Source organism: Tachyglossus aculeatus, chromosome 5 (assembly GCF_015852505.1).
Source record: "Tachyglossus aculeatus isolate mTacAcu1 chromosome 5, mTacAcu1.pri, whole genome shotgun sequence".
NCBI lineage: Eukaryota > Metazoa > Chordata > Mammalia > Monotremata > Tachyglossidae > Tachyglossus > Tachyglossus aculeatus.
This window is the reverse complement of record NC_052070.1, coordinates 100,130,936-100,152,515: the sequence shown is the minus strand read 5'-3', so window position 1 is coordinate 100,152,515 and position 21,580 is coordinate 100,130,936. Positions and strand designations below refer to the sequence as shown.

Below are 21,580 nucleotides of genomic sequence, written 5' to 3'. Positions count from 1 at the left end.
GAGGATGACACCAAGGTTGCGGGCTTGTGAGACGGGAAGAATGGCAGTGCTGTCTACAGTGACGGGAAAGTCAGGAAGAGGGCAGGGTTTGGAAGGGAAGATAAGGAGTTCAGTCTTGGACATATTGAGTTATTTGATTGGTATTCAATCAAATAACGTTGATGATGATGATGATGGCATTTATTGAACACTTGCTGCGTGCAGGCCATTGTGCTAAAGCAGGGAAAGTGCAATACAATAGAATTTGTAGACATGATCCCTACCCACAAGGAGCTTACAGTCAACCAGAGGAGACAGGAATAAATATAAAAATAAATTTTTATTTGTATCGATGTCTGCCCGCCCCCCAGACTTTAAACTCATGGTTGGAAAGGAATATGTCTGTTTATTGTTGTATTGTACTTCCCCAAGTGCTTAGTACAGTGCTTAATAAATGCAATTGAATAAATGAATGAATGAATAAGTTAAACATTTGTTCATTACAAAAGAAGAAAGCAGAAAGAGAGAGAAAGGGAAAGAATCAGCGGAAGATATAAGGCATAGCCACAGTTTACATCGGAGAACCTCTGAAACACAGCAGCAAAAACTGCATAATTCCCAAACCAATTTCTGCTTTCGGAGCCCTGGGAACAGCTGTCCCTCCTCCCTCTTCTCCCCCTTCCCACTCCCCCTACAGGTCTCCTCTCCCAAGATCCACCAGATGTTCTAGTCCTGCACGGGGCCAAATGGAAGGAGAAGAAGATACTTTCAGTGCCAACTGTGCTCAAATCTGCCTCCCATAAAAATGGGGCTGTCTGGGACAGTCTGTTGCTCATAAAAGCCATCAAGGACAGAGAGAGGTCAGATCCAGTTGTGTTCCCAACTTTGGATACTTTTATGATATTTTCCTTGCTGGTGCCTTGTTGGTTGCAGGGATCTTCTGTGAGTACTCATTATGGTCCAGCCTCAGAGGCGGCCCACCATCCTGGAACACAACAGCCAGTTGTCTGGACCACCCCAGACTCTTCCAGAAAAGCATTTTTCAGCACACTTGAGAGGGAGAGGACCACTTAGGATGGTCTTGGCCTACACCCTGACCCACCCAAGCTCTCTGGTCAGGTGGCAGAAGAGTTTCTGCATCCCAAATGGAGGGCAAAAATAACACTTTTAGAAGCATAGCAAACTTTAACCCTCTCAGATGTAGAGAATGCTATGTATCTCTTCATGAGGGCTTTTGTTTCCTCTATCTCATATCATCCTCACAACATCACTTTTGAAAAATAGAGAAGCACCGTAGTTTAGTGCATAATGGATAGCACCCAGGCTTGAGAGTCAGAAGGACCTGGATTCTAAGCCCAGCTCTGCCAGTTGTCTGACGTGTGACCTTGGGCAAGTCCCATAACTTCTCTGGGCCTCAATTATCTCATCTATCAAATGAGGATCGAGAATGTGAGCCCCATGTGGGACAGGGACTGTGTCCAACTGATTAGCTTGTATCTACTCCAGAGCTAAGTACAGTGCCTGGCATGTAGTAAGCGCTTAACAAATACTATTTAAAAAATGTGGAAATAGGCATTACTCTCCCTGTATTACAGGTGAGGAAACTGAGGCCCAGGGAAAGGGTGTCACTTGTCTAACTTCACTAAGTACTCAGTGGTAGAGGAAACAGTGATTTCATCAAATCAATAAATCAATCAATGGAATTTATTGAGTGCTTACTGTATGCAGAGCACTATAGTAAGCCTTTGGGAGCATACAATGTAACAGAGTTGGTAGAAACTTTTCCTGCCCACATTTTATAATAGAAGAATGTAAAAAGACTGCCCAGTCCTTTGAAGAGCCATGCTGCTTCTTTGTCAAGCTGAGGCCTCCATCCCAACCTGCCTTGCTTCTTCCTGATGAGGAAGGGCAGGAGTCCGTGGTACTTTCTTTGGCTGCAAAAACTACTATTAAATTGAGCCACAAGAAGCCTGAAACTCCACTCTCCTAATAGTAATACTAATGACTACTGGTTACAGATTACTGTCTGTCCCCCCCAAGACTGTAAGCTCGTTCTGGGCAGGGAATGCATCTGTTTATTGTTGTACGCTCCCAAGTGCTTGCTACAGTGTATGCACACAATAAGTGCTCAATAAATATGACTGACCATTGGACTGACTAATGATTGTGGTATTTGTTCAGCAATAAACTAAATGTACATATAAGTTAATCAGGCCAGGTACGGTCCCTGTCAGAAACGGAACTCTTGGTTCAAGTAGGAGGGAGAACAGGAATTGAATCCCCATTTTGCAGATGAGGACACTCAAGCCCAGAGAAGATAAGTGGCTTGCTTGCCCTAGGTCACACAGCAGAAAATAGAGGGAACTGGGATTAGAACCCAAGTCCTCTGACTCCTAGGTCTGTGTTCTTTCAACTAAGCTATGCTGCTTCAATAGCCACAGTTTCTTTCAGCTTTTATTTTATTTTTGTATTTTTGTATGGGCAAGGAACATGCCGGCTAATTCTGTTGTGTTGTATTCCCCCAAATGCTTACTACAGTGCTCGACTCGTGGAAAGCACTCAGTAAATACCACTGATGGATCAATCCCTGTCTTCATGCTTCAGTTTGCTTTTACATTCTATTTTTTCCCTCATGTATCTTTTTCCAGTCCATTTTCCCTTTATTTTTGGATTTTGAGTCTCTTGAGGGCCAGGGGACCTAGTCTAATTCTCGCCCGTGAATTCTACAGGGGTACAACAGTTTAGAACACTGTATCACAGTGTTTATTACATTGCTTTTCTCATAATAAATGCTTAGTAAATGCTATTTCTGTTACTACTAATAATTATCTAAATTAAACAGAATATGAGCCCACTGTTGGGTAGGGACTGTCTCTGTATGTTGCCAACTTGTACTTCCCAAGCGCTTAGTACAGTGCTCTGCACACAGTAAGTGCTCAATAAATATGATTGATTGATTGATTCTCATTTGCCTTAGGCCTTTCCTCTTCTCCCACTCTCTCCTGCATTGCCTTGACTTGTTCCCTTTATTCATCTTCCCCGCAGCCACCCAGCATTTACGTACATATCGGTAATTTCATTCATTTATATTAATGTCTATCTATCCCCTACTGTAAGTTTGTGGTGTACGGGGAATGAGGCTGTCATAATGTTATATTGTACTCTCCCAAGCACTTAGTACAGTTCTCTGAATACAGTAAGCACTTAGTGATATGATTGATTCACTGACTGAAAGTTACTTAGTGAGTTATGGTATTTATTAAGTACTTATTATCAATCAATCAATTATGTTCATTGAGTGTTTACTGTATGCAGAGCACTATACTAAGCTTTGGAAAAATATAATGTAACAGAGTTGGTAGACATGTTCCCTAACTAAAAGGACCTTACAATCTAAATAGGGAGACAGATATTAAAATAAATCATTGATGTAATAATTGTGGTATTTGTTACGTGCTTACCTTGTGCCAGGCACTGTACTAAGCGCCAGGGTGGATATGAGCAAATCAGATACAGTTCCCATCCCACGTGGGGCTCCTGATCTTAATTCTCATTTTACGGATGAAGGAACTGAGGCTCAGAGAAGTAAAGTGACTTGTCCAAGGTCACACAGCAGACAAGTGGCAGAGCCGGGTGTAGAACCCATGACCTTCTGATTCCCAGGCCTGTCCTCTATCCACTATACCATGCTGCATCTCTATGTTCATAAGCATGCTGGGGGCTGAGGGTGGGATGAATAAAGGGTATAAATCCAAGTGAAAGGGTGACACAGATGGAGAGAGAGTAAGGGAGAGATGTGTTAGGGAAAACTTCTTGGTGGAGATGTAATTTTAATAGAGCTTTGAAAGTGGTGGAAGTGATGGTCTGTCGGGTATTCACTCATCCATTCAATCATATTTATTGAGAGCTTACTGTGTGCACACCATTGTACTAAGCACTTGGGAGAGTCCACTACAACAATAAATAGACATATTCCCTGCCCACAACGAGTCTACAGTCCAGAGGAAGAGCTGCCAGTTTAGAGGATATGAATTGGGAAGGAATGTTAGGCCAGCGTATGTGCTAAGTACTGTGCTGAGGGCTGACACATTTCACATGGGGCTCACAGTCTAGGTCAGGGAAGACAGTGAACACAAGCCTAAAGATGGATTACAGCAACAAGAAGCCAAGCCAGCCATGCAAAGACAAAGAACAGAATGAAACTTGGAGAAGGAGGGAAACTTCAGGCATTGCTCCCAGTAATCAAGGGCTCAGGCAGAGTATCACTTCTTCTTTTCTTTCCTCTTTCACTTTCCAGAGCGCTTGCAAAAAAAATCCTGTCATCTGGTGCTGCGATGGGAGAAAATACATGAGATGAGGCTAGAGAGGTGTGAACATGCCAGTAAAGGAAAAGGGCTTGTTTTTTCCACAGCACTGAAGTTTTTGATTATGACTGAACAGCATAACTGGGTGTGAAGAGCAAATGGAAACTGTTAAAAAAAATCAGTTCTCGTCAGATAGGCTCTCCTTTGGGTGATCTCCATTTTTATTGGTTTTAGAGTTACTCCACCAGCTAAATCATTAGAGCTCTGTCGAGTGGATCAAACCATTTATTTACAAAATATTTAAGGGTAGTGATCTAGGTAGATGTTGGGGCGGGGGCAGAGGCAGAAAGATGCTTCAGAGAATTCAAGTGCAGTCCATTTTGATCAACAACATATAAGAAAAGAAAGGAATGATTACAAATTGAAACAAGCAGATGATTTGCAAGGGCAGAGTGTAAAGGATGATGTATGAGTCATTGTGAAATAGAAGAGAGATATTAAGAAGGACAGACTAAAAATAGCTCCTCAATAATCTATTTTCTCTTGTGCTCATGTCCTTCTTAGCAGGCCATCCTCTGAGACTGGGCTCTCTCCATATCAATGGGAGAGAGATTATGGTCATCAAAGTCAAGATGAGTTTTCGAGACAATGAGACAACCAATGATATAGTGAAAACGATTGAACTAAAGCAAAATCAAATTAAAAGAGCCTGCAACAATCTGGAGTGGAGGATTCAGGAGAGAAGAGAGGCTGAGCTCAGGCAGTATGGTCTAGTGAAAAGAGCAAGGATTTGGAGGTCACCATCGGCCTGCTGGGTGACCTTGGGCAAGTCACTTAACCTCTCTGGGACTCGGATGCCGCACCCGTAAAATGAGGATATCTGCTCCTCTTAGCTCTCATAATGTGAATGCCAATTAGAGAAAGAACTGCACCTATTCCAGTGCTTAGAACAGCACGCGGCACCCGGTAAATCCATAATAAATACCTTTGTTATTATTATTAACATTTTAGTTCTTAGATCTGATCTGATCATTCATGACCAACTAGACCCAACATAATTGAGAAGAATTTGGAAATAAGATGGAGGTGCTGGGGGTGGGAATGTCTCGGGTTTGGGGGCTCAGTGTCGCCACACACTTGGTGTAAGGAAGCCCTTTGTGATGAATGAGGTATACGGAAGCCAAATACCATTGATAGTCACCCCTCAGTCAGTCTCAAGTCCAGACAACTGCTACTGTTAATGATAATAATAATAATAAAATCATAATAATTGTGGCATTTGTTAAGCGTTTACTATGTGCCAAGCACTACACTAAGCACTGGAGCAGACATAAGATAATCAGGTCGCACAAGGGCCTCACATTCTAAGTTAGGAGGGAGAACAGATATTGAACCCTCATTTTGCAGATGAGGGAAATGAGGCCCAGGGACGTGAAGTAACTTGCCTAAGGTCACCCAGCAAGTAAGTGACAGAGTCAGGATTAGAACACAGGTCCTCTAACTCCCAGGCAGGCCCGTGCTATTTCCACTAGGCCAAGCTGCTTTTCTAAAAATGGAATTGTGAATAGGAAAACCAGGTGATTGACAAAACACCTAAGAGACAGCAAAGAATATAGACAGGTCTTGGGATCTGGGGCTGTCCTGGTGAGCATTCTTATCCTAAACTTTCAAACCTCAGATTCTCTTTCTCACTTCTAAAGCTTGGACTTCTACCTGACAGCTGGGGTGGTAGGTTCAGAGGGCTTGGAGACCACAAGTAAGGACTTTTTAGAATGGGGGAGACTTACGCATGTTGGAAGGCAGAAGGAAGGAGACACTGGAGAGGGAGTGATAGAAAATGACAGTGAAGGAGGAGACTCAATCAGTTAATTAGTCGGTGATATTTATGAAGCACTTACTGTGTGCAGAGCACTAAACTAAGCCTTGGGAGAGTGCAATACAATAGAGTTGGTAGACATGTTCCCTGCTCACAAGGAGCTTATAGTCTAGATGGCGAGATAGGTATTAATCTTCTCACTGTTTCTCGATGTCACCTGTCTTGCCACTGACCCCTAGACCACGTCCTGCCTCTGGACTGGAACCTACACCTTCCCTTCTCTAATCACAGAGGCAATTACTCTCCCACACTTCAATGCCTTATTGAAGGTACATCTCCTCCAAGAGGCTTTCCCAAACTAAGCCTCTTCTTCATCTCCCACCCCCTTCTGCATCACTCTGACTTGCTCCATTTGTTCTTCCCCACTCCCAGCCCCACAGCACACACTTACATATCTGTAATTTTATTTATTTGTATTGATAACTGTCTCACCCAGCTTAGGTGGTGGGCAGGGAATGTCACTGTTTATTTTTGTGTTGGACTCTCCCAAGGGCTTAGTACAGTCCTCTGCACGCAGTAAGTGCTCAACAAATACAATTGAATGAAATACAATTGAATGAAAAAAATTATGACGTGTACATAAGGGCTGAGGGTGCTGAGATCAAGTGCTGAAAGGATACATACACAAGTGAACAGACTACAGAAAAAGGAGAGGGAATAGGGGAAATGAGAGCTTCTTCAGAGAAGGACTTTTGGAGGAGATGTGATTTTAACAAGGCGTTGAAGCTGGGGAGAGTAGTGGCCTGCCATATAATAATACTAATAATTCTAAAGATGGTATTTGTTAAGTGCTTACTATGTGCCAAGCACTGTTCTAAACGCTGGGGTAGATGCAAAGTAATCAGGTTGTCCGATGTGGGGCTCACACTTTTAATCCCCATTTTACAGTTGGGGTAACTGAGGCACAGAGAAGTAAAGTGACTTGCCCAAAGTCACACAACAAACAATTGGCAGAGGCAGGATTAGATTCCATGTCCTCTGACTCCCAAGCCTGGGCTCTTTCCTGGGAGATGAGACTGAGGTTCATTGAGTAGGTTGGCATTAGAGGAGCGAAATGTGAGCCTGGGTTATAATGATAATAATAATAATAATAATATTGATAGTCTTTGTTTAACGCTTAGTATGTGTCAAACCCTGTTCTAAGTGCTGAGGGAGATACAAGGTAATCAGGTTGTCCCATGTGGGGCTCACAGTCTTAATCCCCATTTTACAGATGAGGTAACTGAGGCACAGAGAAGTTAAGTGATTTGCCCAAAGTCACACAGTTGACAAGTGGTGGAGCCAGTATTTGAACCCATGACCTCTGACTCCAAGAGCCCGGGCTCTTTCCACGGAGCCATGCTGCTTCTCATAGATATCAGTGATGTAAGGTAGGAGGGGGAGAGCTGATGGAGTGTTCTGAAGCCAGTGATAAGAAGTTTCTGTCTGAATAAGAGGTAGATGTTCATGTTCTTGAGGAATGGGGAAATGAGGAGTAAACATTTTTTGGAAAAATGATCATGGCAGCAAAGTGAAATTACAGACTGGAGTGAAGAAAAAATAGGAGGTGGGGAGGTCAGTGGGAGGCTGATGCAGTATTCATTCAATTGTATTTATTGAGCACTTAAGACTGTGAGCCCATCGTGAGCAGGGATTGTCTCTCTTTCTTGCTGTATTATACTTTCCAAGCACTTAGTACAGTACTCTGCACACAATAAGCACTCAATAAATATGATTGAATGAATGAATAAATGAAAGAGCACTGTACTAAACACTTGGGATTCCTTCCTCTCCCCCTCGTCCCCCTCTCCATCCCCCTCATCTTACCTCCCTCCCTTCCCCACAGCACCTGTATATATGTATATATGTTTGTACATATTTATTACTCTATTTATTTATTTTACTTGTACATATCTATTCTATTTATTTTATTTTGTTAGTATGTTTGGTTTTGTTCTCTGTCTCCTGCTTTTAGCCTGTGAGCCCACTGTTGGGTAGGGACTGCCTCTATATGTTGCCAACTTGTACTTCCCAAGCGCTGAGTACAGTGCTCTGCACACAGTAAGCACTCAATAAATATGATTGATTGATTGATTGATTGATTTGCTCTCTGTCTCCCCCTTTTAGACTGTGAGCCCACTGTTGGATAGGGACTGTCTCTATATGTTGCCAACTTGTACTTCCCAAGCGCTTAGTACAGTGCTCTGCACACAGTAAGCACTCAATAAATACGATTGATTGATTGATTGATTGGGAAAGTGTAATACAACAATAGTGATATTCCCTGCCCACAGTGAGCCTCCAGTCTAGAAGAAGCGTGATGGGCATCAATACAAATACATTAAATTACAGATATGTACATAAGTACTGTGGGTCTGGGAATGGGGAAGAGCAAAGGGAGCAAGTCAGGGGATGCAGAAGGGAGTGGGAGATGAGGGAAAGTGGGACTTAGTTTGGGAAGACCTCTTGGAGGAGATGTGCCTTCAATAAGACTTTGAAGCGGGGAAGAGTAATTGTCTGGCAGAGTTGAGGAGGGAGGAAATTTCAGGCCAGAGGCAGGACGTGGGCTAGGGGATGATAGTGAGACAGGCGAGAATGAGGCACAGTGAAAGGTTAGTAGCAGAGGAGCGGATTGTGCGGTCTGGGCTGTAGAAGGAGAGAAGTGAGGTAAGGTTTGAGGGGTGCTTTAAAGTCAATGGTGATGAGGAGTCTGGTTTTTTTTTTATATGGAGGTGGATGGGCGACAACTGGAGATTTTTGAGGACGCGGTGACGTGTCCTGAACGTTTTTGTGGAAACATGATTCAGGCAGCAGAGTGAAGTACGGACTGGGCTGGGGAGAGGCAGGAGGCTGGGAGGTCAGAAAGGAAGTTGATGCAGTAATCCTGGTAGGATAGGTTGAGTGATTGTATTAACATGGTAGCAGTTTGGAGGGAGAGGAAAGGACAGATTTTAGGAAGGTGGGACTGATAGGATTTGGTGATGGATTGAATATATGGGTTGAATAATAGAAAGGAGTCAAATATAATATAATGCCAATATAATGGGCTTGTGAGACAGGAAGGATTATGATGTCATCTACAGTGCTGGGAAAGTCAAGGGAAGGACAGGGTTTGGGTGAGAAGATAAGGAGCTCTGTTTTGGACATGTTAAATTTGAGGTGACAGGAGGACATCCAGGTAGAGATGTCTTGAATAGTAATACATAATAATAATGGTATTTGTTGAGTGTTTACTATGTTAAGCACTGTTCTAAGCTCTGTGGGAGGATAAAAGGTGATCAGGTTGTCCCACATGGTGCTCACAGTCTTAATCCCCATTTTACAGATGAGGTAACTGAGGCACAAAGAAGTTAAGTGACTTGCCCAAAGTCATACAGTTGACAAGTGAAGGAGCCAGAATTAGAACCCATGACCTCTGGCTCCCAAGCCCGTGCTCTTTCCACTGAGCCACACTGCTTCTCTTAAGGCAGGAGGCAGGTGGAGATAAGGCAGGAGGCAGGAGGAGATTGGGGGGATAGGATAAGTGATTCAATCAGCATAGTTGCAGTTTGGAAGCAGAAGAAAGGGCACATTGTCCTCCTCCTCCTCTTCCTCCCCATACTCTCTTCCTCCTCCTCTTAGCCCTCCTCTTCTTCCTCCTGCTGTTAGGAGCCCTCTTCCTCCTCTCCCTCCCACTATTTCTCCTCTTTCTCCTCCTCTTCCTATTCCTTCTCTTACTACTCCCATCCCTCCTCCTACTCCTTCAATTAATCCTCCTCCCCCCTCCCTTCTTCTTCTCCTCTTCCTCCAACTCCTCCAATTCCCACTAGTCTTCTTCCTCTTCCTCCTTCATCTCCTGCTCCTCTCTCTCATTTTCTTCCTCCTCCTCCTCCTTTTCTTCCTCCTCCTCCTCCTTTTCTTCCTCCTGTACTCCTCTTCCTCCTCCTATTAGCCCTCTTCCTTCCCCTCTTCCCCTTCTTCTCCTCCTCCTGTCTCATCATCCTTCCCTCCACTTTCTTCTCCTTCTCCTCCTCTTCCCGCTACTACTAGTGGGAAGCAGTGTGGCTTAGTGGAAAGAGCACGGGCTTTAGAGTCAGAGGTTGTGGGTTCAAATTCTGGTTCTGCCACTTGTCAGCTGAGTGACTTTGGGCAAGTCACTTCACTTCTCTGGGCCTCAGTTCCCTCATCTGTAAAATGGGGATGAAGACTGTGAGCCCCTTGTGGGACAACCTGATTACCTTGTATCTACCCCAGCGCTTTGAACAGTGATTTGCACATAGTAAGTGCTTAACAAATATCAACATTATTATTATTATTACTACTACTACCACTACTGCCTACTACTTTTTATTTTCAGGTGCCCTGTATCAGGGGCTGTTCTTAATCCATTCTTTGCAAGTTGTGAAGTTGCCAGTTTAAGAAGTTATGACCTATTGATGATTGAATAAATGCTGTGACTTGTCCCTGAGTAAAAAAAGACAAACATAAATAACAAAAGCAAATGTTTATCCAGCTTCCAGAACAGTAGGATGAAGAAGAAAAGCAGTTGTGGTTGCATAACTCAGCAAGTTCAATATCAGGCTAATGAATGAAGAATGCTCATTTTTTGGTTCTTCCCGGGCTTTATGGAAGGAAAATTGCTGGTAAAAAAGCATTTTGTAGGCTGGTGTAACAAATCCAGACTAAGTGAAATTGTGATGGACAAGACAAACACGAATATACATACAGGAGTAATGAAAGTAAACAATTGAATGGACAATTGAATGCATTCAATTGTAGTAGAATTGAGAAGCAGCGTGGCCTAGTGGATAGAACATGTGCCTGGAAGTCAGAAGAACCTGGGTTCTAATCCTGGCTTCACCACCTGTCTGCTGTGTGACCTTGGGCAAATCAGTTCACTTCTCTGTGCCTTCTTTAGCTCATCTGTATAATGGGGGTTAAAACTGTGAGCCCCACATGGGACTGTGCCTGGAAAATAGTCAGTGCTTAGCAAATACCGTTAAAAAAATGATTAAACATATAAGCAAGCCGTGTGGCCTAATAAAAAAACCACAGGCCCTGGGAGACAGAGGACCCAAATTCCACTCTTGGCTCTGCCATTTGTCTGCTGTATCATCTTACACAAATCATTTACTTTTTCTGTGCCTTAGTTACTTTATCTATAAAATGGAGGTTCAATAACTGCTCGCCCTTGTACTTATAAACCGAGTGCCCCATGTGGTATAGGGACTGCATTCTGACCCATTTTACTTGAATCTATGTTTTTGGCCCATAGTGATACCTTAACAAATATCCCATTATTATTAAATAAACAGGAGTGCAGAGGAAAGGTATAATCATGTGCACAAGAGCTAGAGTTAGCTAATGGGTCCTGGAAAATTAATCAGAGAAGGATTATTAGAGGAGGTAGGATTTTAGGAGGGCCCTGAATGTGGGGTACAGTCTGTACTCAGTCCCTATGTTGAAACAGATGATCAGATCATGGGGCAGAAGTGCCCTTCTCGCCTGTCCCTCCCATTATTTCCCACAACACTCCCATCATCAGGATGCCTACGCCCTAGCCCTGCTTCCTGACCCACAATGCATGTCATGAAGAAGTCTGAGCTGGCATCCACCCCAGCTTGGCCCCAATTGGAGAGTTAGCCAGGCAGCTAACCTCTGCAGCACTCTTACAGGCATTTCGTCCAAATGAGAAAACAACAGGCCTGACTAACCAGTCAATTTTGTTAATAAGCCATTAGAAGCTGTTTTTGTGCTCTACACCTTGCCCTCATTAGAACTGTGATTCCGAGAAGCTCCGCACGCAGCCGCTTGTAATGAGGGCGAAGCTATAGCGCAACACGGTTTTAATGAGATACAGCGAAGATGTGACTTGGAATGACCCAGATCTAAAACTCCGTCAAAGTACGTAACGGACAGTGGCGTAGGTGGGAGAGGGGTGTCTGGAGGGCTCTGGACAACCAGATAGATAGACTCCTCGGGCAAAGTGAAGTGGGGAGGACTGGGCAGATATCCTCAAGAAATTCCCATCCTGAAAAGCCAGTGGAATGGTGACGGCTGTTTCCAGATCTTTGCCCTCGTAAGCATGAAACGAGGGTTCTGAGGGTCAAATGGTTTAGTCTGGGGGAAGGGCAGGAAAGAAGGCATTCAGAAGGTATGGCCTAGCAGATAGAGCATGGACTTAGAAGTCAGACGGACCTGGGTACTAATCCTGTCTCTGCCACTTGTCTGCTGGGTGACCTTGGGCAAATCACTTGACTTCTCTAGGCCTCAGTTACCTCATCTGTAAAATGAGGATGTAGACTGTGAGTCCTATTCATTCATTCAATCATATTTATTGAGCGCTTATTGTGTGCAAAGCACTGTACTAAGCGCTTAGGAAGTACAAGTCAGCAACATATGGAGACCTACCCAACTACGGGGTCATTCTAGAAGGGGAAGACAGACAACACAACAAAACATGTAGACAGGTGTCAAAACCATCAGAATAAATAGAATTACAGCTATATGCACATCATTAACAAAATAAATAGAATAGTAAATATGTACAGGTTAAATAAATAGAGCAATAAATCTGTACAAATACGTACAAGTGCTATGGGGAGGGGAAGGAGGTAGGGCGGAGGGATGGGGAGGAGGAGAGGAAAAAGGGGGCTCAGTCTGGGAAGGCCTCCTGGAGGAGGTGAGCTCTCAGTAGGGCTTTAAGCGAGGAAGTGAGCTAGTTTGGCGGATGTGTGGAGGGAGGGTATTCCAGGCCAGGGGAAGGATGTGGGCCAGGGGTCAATGGCGGGACAGGCAAGACAGTCCTAAGTAGGACAGGGACTGATTAACTTGTATCTACTCCAGAACTTAAGACAGAGCCTGGCATATAGTAAGTGCTTAACAAATACCATAAAAAAAGAAGGTCATCTACAGTAGGAGGAAAGGAAATCACGTGTTCTGCCAGAAGGAAATAGGTTAAAAAAATTTCCAAATCAGAAAAATATCAGTCAGTACCCCCACCCACCTCCCCTCTCCCCCAATACAGGTTTTGACTTTTTGTGTGAAAGTGAAAAAAGTCTGTTTTTTTACGGCATAACACACACCCTGATCCTGTCATTTTGCCTCCGGCCGCTGTTTCTGCTGTGAACGTAGCAAGTTTTCACCTGGGGAACAAACTGATGAATCTTTTCGACACCGATTCCTTCTGGTGGCGGAATTCCACCCTGCTCCAGACAGCCAAGTGGAGGCACCGAATCTAGTTCAGCTCCCAGTCCAATCCATCTAGAAGCAGAGGCAATAATCGAGTCAGCCCATGGGGATCTGGTAGGGATGACACTAAGGAAAGGTGGTCTAGAGATCTCTGTGTACCACCGGTGGGATTCGGCAGTCAAAGTGCAGCGGAAAAATGCAAGCAGACCCCCATTCGGTCACTAAACTTCAGTCCTGGAAAGTAAAAGAAGCTGGGGACGTCTGTTTCCATATTTTTTTCTCACCTTCTGGTTTTTGTGTTGCTTTTTCTCCCTCCTCAGTCTTTGACCTTTGGTGTTTTTCCATGCCAACATCTGAGTTAGGACCCCTGTCACTCAGCATGGAGAGAGAAGCAGTTCTACTGTGTCCCCTTTCAAGCTTCATCTCTATCCCTTTTCCATCCAGCCCCATAAGTAAAGTCTTTCCATCTCCCTATTATTCCAGTTGCCCTCCTTGGTTCTTTCTCCAAAGACAGAACAGCTGCCTATTGGCTGCAGAACTATTCTTATTTTTATTATTATCATTCTTTTTATTATTAAATCTCTATGTGCCATGCTCTGTGCTAAGTGCTGGTGTAGATACAGTATCATCAGATCAGACATGACATTGTCCTGGTCCCACCTGGGGCTCACATGTATTAAATCCCCATTTTAAAGATGAGGAAACTTAGGCACAGAGAAATTAAGAGACTTGCCCAAGGTCACACAGCAGACAAGCAGCAGAGTAGGGATTAGAACCCAGGTCCTTCTGTCTCCCATGCCTGCTCTCTCCACTGGGCCATGCTGTTTCTTCTGTTTTGTCTTTGATCCTCTTCCTAGTGCTGCCCACAATTTGTTCCTGGCTCTGGGAAACGTTTTCCCTCCTCCTTGGTTGCAGTTGTTATAACTCCATCTCTACCAGACCAAGAGTGTTGGGATAATATGTGTATGGTAGTTACTGGGTGGGTGTGATGAGCCCATGCTGTTCTGCAGCTTTGACTCCTAGACTTCAACGGGTGCAGAGAAAGGCACAGGAGCCTTTCTAAGGGCAATTATTGAGTGCTTTCTGTGTGCAGAGGACTGTACTAAGTTGTTGGGAGAGTTCAATATAACAGATGGTAGACATGTTTCCTGCCCACAGCAATCTTACAGAATCAGGAGCAGGGAGGATTCTCTTCATGGATAAGCTCAATGAATGAAGAGTGCCTGGTCCAGTGATAGACTGGGAGGTAGAAATCCCAATCAAGAAGTTTAATGTGGACTTTAGGAGACAGTATGGAACCAACAGAAACAGCGTGACTCAGTGGAAAGAGCCCAGGCTTGGGAGTCAGAGGTCATGGGTTCTAATCCCGGCTCCACCACTTGTCAGCTGTGTGACTTTGGGAAAGTCACTTAACTTCTCTGCACTTCAGTAACCTCATCTGTAAAATGGGGATGAAGACTGTGAGCCCCCCACGTGGGACAACCTGAGCACCTTGTATCTCCCCCAGCACTTACAACAGTGCTTCGCACATAGTAAGCGCTTAACAAATACCATTAAAAAAAACAGGGCATCAAGTCAGACCAAGATGAAGTTCTATGAGCACTGAAAGTCATCATCACATTCTTGATGGCCATGAGATCTGGATTGACCACAGAGGCAAGAGAAGCAGCATGGACCAATGGATAGAGCACAGGCCTAGAGGTCAGAGGACCTGGATTCTAATCCGAGCCCCTCCACTTGTCTGCTGGGTGACTTTGGGCCAATCATTTAACTTTTGTGTGCCTCAGTTCCCCCATCTGCCAAAGGAGGATTCAATACCTGTTCAAGCAGCATGGCTCAGTGGAAAGAGCATGGGTTTGGGCATCAGAGATCATGGGTTCTAATCCTGCTTTACCATTAGTCAGCTGTGTGACTTTGGACAAGTTACTTAACTTCTCTATGCCTCAGTTACCTCATCCGTAAAATGGGGATTAAGACTGTGAGCCCCACGTGGGACAACCTGATTACCTTGCCTGTCTCCCTTAGCCTAGACTGTAAGCTCATTGTGGGCAGGGAGAGAATCTGTTTCTGGTTGTATTGTATTCGCCCAAGGGCTTAGTACAGCTCTCTGCACTCAGTAAGCACTCAAGAAATACGATCGAATGAATGAATAAAAGGAGCGAAGCATGCGGCTGGGTTGTAGTAAGAGAATGGCGAGGTGAGGTAGGAAGGGGCAAGGTGATTGAGTGCTTTAAGGCCAATGGTGAGGAGTTTTTGTTCTATGCGGAGGTGGATGGGCAACCACAGGAGTTTCATGAGGAGTGGGGAAACATGGCCTGAACCTTTTTGAGGAAATATGATCTGGGCAGCAGAGTGAAGTATGGGCTGGAGCAGAGAGACACATGGAGGCTGGAATTTCAGCAAGGACGCTGATTTAGTAATCACGTCAGGATAGGATAGGTAATTGGATTAACATGGTAGCAGTGTGTATGGAGAGGAAAGGGCAGATTTTAGGATTGTTGTCAGGGTGGAACCAACAGGATTTGAATATGTGGGTCGAATGAGAGACAGGTGTCAAGGACGATATGAAGGTTACGGACGCGTGAGACAGGAAGGATGGTGGTGCCATCTACAGTGATGGGAAACTCAAAGGGAGGACGGGTTTGAGTGAGAAGATTAGGAGTTCTTTTTTAGACATGTTGTGGGAGAACATCCAAGTAGAGATGTCTTGAAGGCAAGAGGAAATATGAGACTGCACAGAGGGAGAAAGATCAGGGAAGGAGATATAGATTTGGATAACGTCCGCATAGAGGTGGTAATCGAAGCCATGTGAGTGAATGAGTTCTCCAAGTCAGTGGGTGTAGTTGGAGAATAGAAGGGGACCCGGAGCTGAACCTTGAGGGATGCTCACAGTTCCCCAAGAAAGGCAGAGGTGGAGCCCATGAGAGAGACTGAGAAAGAACAGCCAGAAAGATACGAGGAAATCCAGGAGAGGACAGTGTCAGTAAACACCATCACTCTGGTCTGATGAATCACGGCCATCACTGAGTATTAGCAGTTAGGGGGAAAAAAGTGGTGGATTCGTCCCTAAACGATCTGGTTAAGTGAAGCTGTGGAGGCCCCTGGACATTAAATTGCACTATCTGATTACATTACTCATGTTCTCCGGTCAAGTTCCTTCACAAATCCGAAGAGACCTTCATTACCTTTCCCACCCAAATGGCCCTCAACACAACTTGAAGTATGTTAATACAGTTGTGTCATCTATTTATTTAAAACGTTCAACTCTATATTTGTTCAGTGGATATAAAGCATCTCAGCACTGGAAGTCTTCCTACATTTATCAGTGTCAACTTGGACTGTCTTAGCAAGCGGGAAAGTGTCAATTCTAATTTAGAATGCTTTCTGTAGTAACAAGGAGGCAGACATGAGAACACAAACATTTTGATGAGGAGAATGATAATGATGATGATGATAATAATGAAGAGAGGAGGAGAGGGAAGAGAACGAAAAGGGGGAGGAGGGAAGGAAAAGGTGGGGGAAAGGGAGGAGGATGGTGAGGAGGAGGAGAAGGAAGAAGAGGCCCAAGAGATGACATTGGTTATAGTGGTCAGAATGTTGGTGATGAAGTGGATTATGATGGCAGTGAGAATAATGATATTTATGTTCAAGCTTAAATGTTGGGATCTAGTTTCCTGATAGCATCCCTCCCACTAAAATAGCCAAAGAAATATGTGTCCTTGGGTACTTTGAGCCAAAGCTAATAGCAGAATCATCATGCACAAGCATGTTTAAGGGATTGCCAAATACCACAGGGAGCCCAGGTTTGGACCGAATCTTCCAGCTAGTCCTGCATTTAGCAAAGAGAGGTCACCTACCCCAACCAACATTCTTCTGGGGTCCAGAGTATGTCCTTAAGTGCCAGAACTAACAACATCACTTTGGTCCCGGCCTCTTGGATAGAAGTACACGCTAGCAGCTGCATTCCTTCCTTCAAACCAACATCCCACTTACGGGCACAAACCTGCATCAGTGCGAACAGGCATGAGTTCAGGATGGAACTGCCTGAGAGTTGCCTGCCTGGGTGAGTTGGTGGCTCGGTCCTGGCAGAAGGCCATCGGCCCAGATTTTCCACTTGACGACAGGGCTAAACAGACCTCGGATCGGCTCGTTTCTGCCCCTCCAAAGCGCTGCTAGAAATTGCTGACATTTCCTGACTATTCTTCACAGAGGTCAGAACAAATGCAAGCTGTTCGCTGCCCAATTTTAGTCATAATAAGCATTCAAACTGGAAAGGAAAATCAAAACAATCTTGAAACTTGTCCCCGGTTTTTGTCCTCTGGGTAATCAGAGTGTGAGCATACACCCTGCCAAGGCATTATCCCTACTGGATGTTTGGCGGATGGAAAAGGGGAGTTTGTGTCTTCACCCCATTTGTCTCCACCTCCCCTCCGGCACCCCCCAACCCAACTTTATCCAAGTTCTATCCTCCCCTGACCAGAACTGAAGGTTTGCTTCAATAGGCACGAAGTGTAGATTTTCACCAGAGATGAGGGATCTGCAGGATGGCTTTACATGAGCTTCCAGACGGCATCTCCAGATGGAGATTTGCTTTGAGCCCCAGAGTGGTTCAGTATGTGATCTGGTCAGATGGCCGGACCACCTAACCAATTTCACCATTCTAATCCTGACTCTGTATAGGAGACTTGACTGCTGGTATGGGTTCCCAGATAATCAGAATCAAAGTACTGATCATTTTCTGTGCCATAAAAATAATTGTGGTATTCATATGCACCACGCTCTGTACAAAGCACTTGGGTCAATACACGGTAATCAGGTCGGGCACAGTCCCTGTCCCACGTGGGGCTCAGCATCTTAATCCCCATCATACACATGAGGAAACTGAGGCACAGAGAAGTGAAGTGATTTGCCCTAGGTCATCCAGCGGACAAGAGGAGAAGCCAGGATTAGAACCCAGTTTCCTCTGATTCCCAGGCCCATTCTCTTTCCTCTAGGCCACATTCCTTTTCTTGGCGAGAGTTGAAACTTTCCTTCTCCCATGATCTCATTACCCATTTTGGGAATGCATTCTTTTGCCCAGTGCTTTTTTTTGGATTTTGGTCCGACCGATTGTCACACTTTTTAGATTCTGATTCCATCTAAAATAGATGGACGGTCTTGTTGACTGTTATGCTGAAGGATCAGTATTCGAAGGCCGAAACTTGACACTTGGCTCAGCGGAAAGAGCCCAGGCTTTGGGGTTAGAGGTCATGGGTTCAAATTCCGGCTCCGTCAATTGTCAGCTGTGTGACTTTGGGCAAGTCACTTAACTTCTCTGGGCCTCAGTTCCCTCATCTGTAAAAATGGGATTAAGATTGTGAAACCCACATGGGACAACCTGATCACCTTGTAACCTCCCCAGTGCTTAGGACAGTGCTTTGCACATAGTAAGAACTTAATAAATGCCATCATTATTATTATCCTCTGGGCAAACACAGAATCTACCCCTGTTCTATCCTGTCCTTCCTCCTCCTTAGTCTGTGAGCCCCACAGGGGATAGGGACTGAGCCTGCTCAGGTCTGCTTCACAAATACTATTAATATTACTACTATTAGTACTAGTAGTAGTATCAATTACATTCACTGAGTGCTTACTGTGTGAAGAACACTGTACTAAGCACTTGGGAGAGCACAACACAAAATACAACAGACACATTCCCTTCCCATAATGAGTTTACAGTCTAGAGTATTAACTGTAGTAGTAGTAGTAGCCTTCTCCTCTCAAGATTGCCCCTGGAGAGTTTCCAGTAATCTACCAGTCTCGCCTACAAGAGGGAGAGCCAAGCAGAGGCCTACCCATTCCATTCCTAGCTTTGGGCAGTGGCTAGCGAGTGGAAGGCAAGCTGCTACAAGTCAAAACTTACCTATGTTGGACAGCAGCAGCCTGGGAGAGAGTAGAGGGTAGAAACTCAAGTTTACTGTGTGGAAGGAGGCAGTGGTAATAATAATAATAATTATGGTATTCGTTAAGTGTGCCAAGAACTGTTCTAAACACTGAGGTAGATACAAGGTAATCAGGTTGTCCCACGTGGGGCTCACAGTCTTAATCCCCATTTTACAGATGAAGTAACTGAGACACGGAGAAGTTAAGTAGCTTGCCAAGGTCACACAGCAGACAAGTCGTGGAGCCACATCTCTGACTCCCAAGGCCGTGCTCTTTCCACTAAGCCACAATGCTTCTCAGTGGTAGTGGTAAACTACTTCCATGTTTTTACCAAGAAAACTCTATTGGTACACTACCAGAATGATTCAGATGGAGGTGGGGTGTTCTGGGAGAGATGTGTCCATGGACTTGCTGTGGATCGGAAGTGACTCAACAGCTTAAGCCAAGCAAGCAGCTTACGCCAAGTCTTGTCTTGTCTTATGCCGTTGAATTGTCTCTGACCCATAGCTATGCCATGAACACATCTCTCCCAGCACACCCTAACTCCCACCTGCCATCGTTCTGGTAGTGCATCCATACAGCTTTCTTGATAAAAACACAGAAGCGGTTTACTATTGTCTCCCTCCATGTAGTGAGCTTGAGTTTCCGCCCTCGACTCTCTCCCGTGTTGCTACTGCCCAGCACAGGTGAGTCTGTAGCAGATTGCCTTCCACTCACTAGCCACTGCCCAAGCTAGAGATAGAATGGATATGCCTCTGCTTGACTGCACCTCCCACAAATCGAGACTGGTAGGGGAACTGGAAGCTCTCCAGGTGAGACCCTGAGTCAGGGTAGAATTAGTAGTAGCTCTGTTATTATTGTTTCCCAACCATTCACTGAAGCTGTCAAGATCAACCACTCTGTTCAAAACTCCACGAGTGTCGCTGGTAATTAAGAACAAATTCATAATGAGGGACAATGCCACTAATATGTGTTTTCTAAGGGATGTCTGCACTTGGGTTCATTCCTTCATGCTGAGACCTGGACTCTCAAGACCAAGCCAGCGGGAACTGTGGTGGCCTGATGGCAATTACCATTGATATGTAGTCCTTGACTCACTACCTCATTCATTTATTTTACCGTCTCCGGGTATGGAGCGTGTTTATGACTCCTTCCGCCATCAAAAATTCTGGTGACAGAGCGGAGTCATAACTCAGCCTTTGCTCCTAGAATTCGCATCAGGCAGCTTCTACTGAAATCTGGGAGTCTCGCAACTCTGATCAAGGCATGGGGTGCCTGGGGTTAGAGGCTGCTATCACCTGGGGCGAAATCACAGGAGTAACAGTGTCAACATCTGGTGACACAGATGGCTCGGAGAAAATTTAGAGCGCAGAAATCCCCTACAGAAATATGACAAGAGGGTTGATAGCCTAGGCTGAGATTTCTTGCTCTAGGTGTATGCATTTGTGTGTGTGTTTGTGTTTATGTGAGTGTGTGTATGTGTTTGTATGAGTGTCAGTGTGTGTGTCTGTGTATATGTGAGCACATCGTGTATCTGAGGGAAGAACAAGCAATTCTCAATTTTCCATGCCAATAAAAGCATGAGCATACACAAATGAAAACCACAGATGATCATGTCTCAAACTGAGAGTAGGACAAGCAATTCTCAATTCTCTATGCCAATGAAAGCAGGAGCCCACATAAATGAAATCCACAGATGATCATGTCTCAAACTGTATTTCATCCTTTATTTTCACACCCTCCCCCACCGAACATTTATGAGGGTTGCTATTGGGTAATTGCTTTCTCCTTTCCTCCCCCAATCTCTCGGAGAATTCTTTAGTCCACAGTGAAATGATGAAAGGTTTGGCAGGTGGAAGGATGAGAGGGAGGAGGCGAGATATCTTACTGATTCACTTACTGGGTAATCTCACCGAAGAATTCTCTGCCCACGTCTGAATGAATGAGGGTGCATTTATGTAGGTTCAACAGGGAAAAGCTCAAATCAAAACACAGTAAAAAAGTTGCTCCCTCCATCCCCTAATAATAACTGTGGCATCTGTTAAGTGGTTACTTTGTGCCAAGCATTGTACTAAGCACAGGAGTAGATACGGTACATTCAGATCAATTGTCCCATGAGGGGTTCACAGCCCAAGGGGAAGTGACAACAGATGTTTACCCATTTGACTGATGAGGAAATTAAGGGACAAAGAAGCTAAATGATGGGCCCTTGGTTATGCAGCAGGCAAGTGGAAAAAGTGGAATTAGAACCAGGTTCCTCTGACCCCCAGGCCTGGGTGCCTTCCATTAGGAATCTGCATTTTTTGTTACCCAGCCTGCATGCTGTATTCTTTGATCTTTCTGGGGTGGA

General features: G+C 44.7%; 1 non-coding gene across 1 annotated transcript; it reads left to right on the top strand.

The window, feature by feature from the left end:
• Window positions 1–19,061: 19,061 nt before the first annotated feature.
• LOC119929382 lies at window positions 19,062–19,200 on the top strand. The gene has a single exon (XR_005451508.1). It is a non-coding gene; the product is annotated as a small nucleolar RNA SNORA7 (small nucleolar RNA).
• Window positions 19,201–21,580: the final 2,380 nt, after the last annotated feature.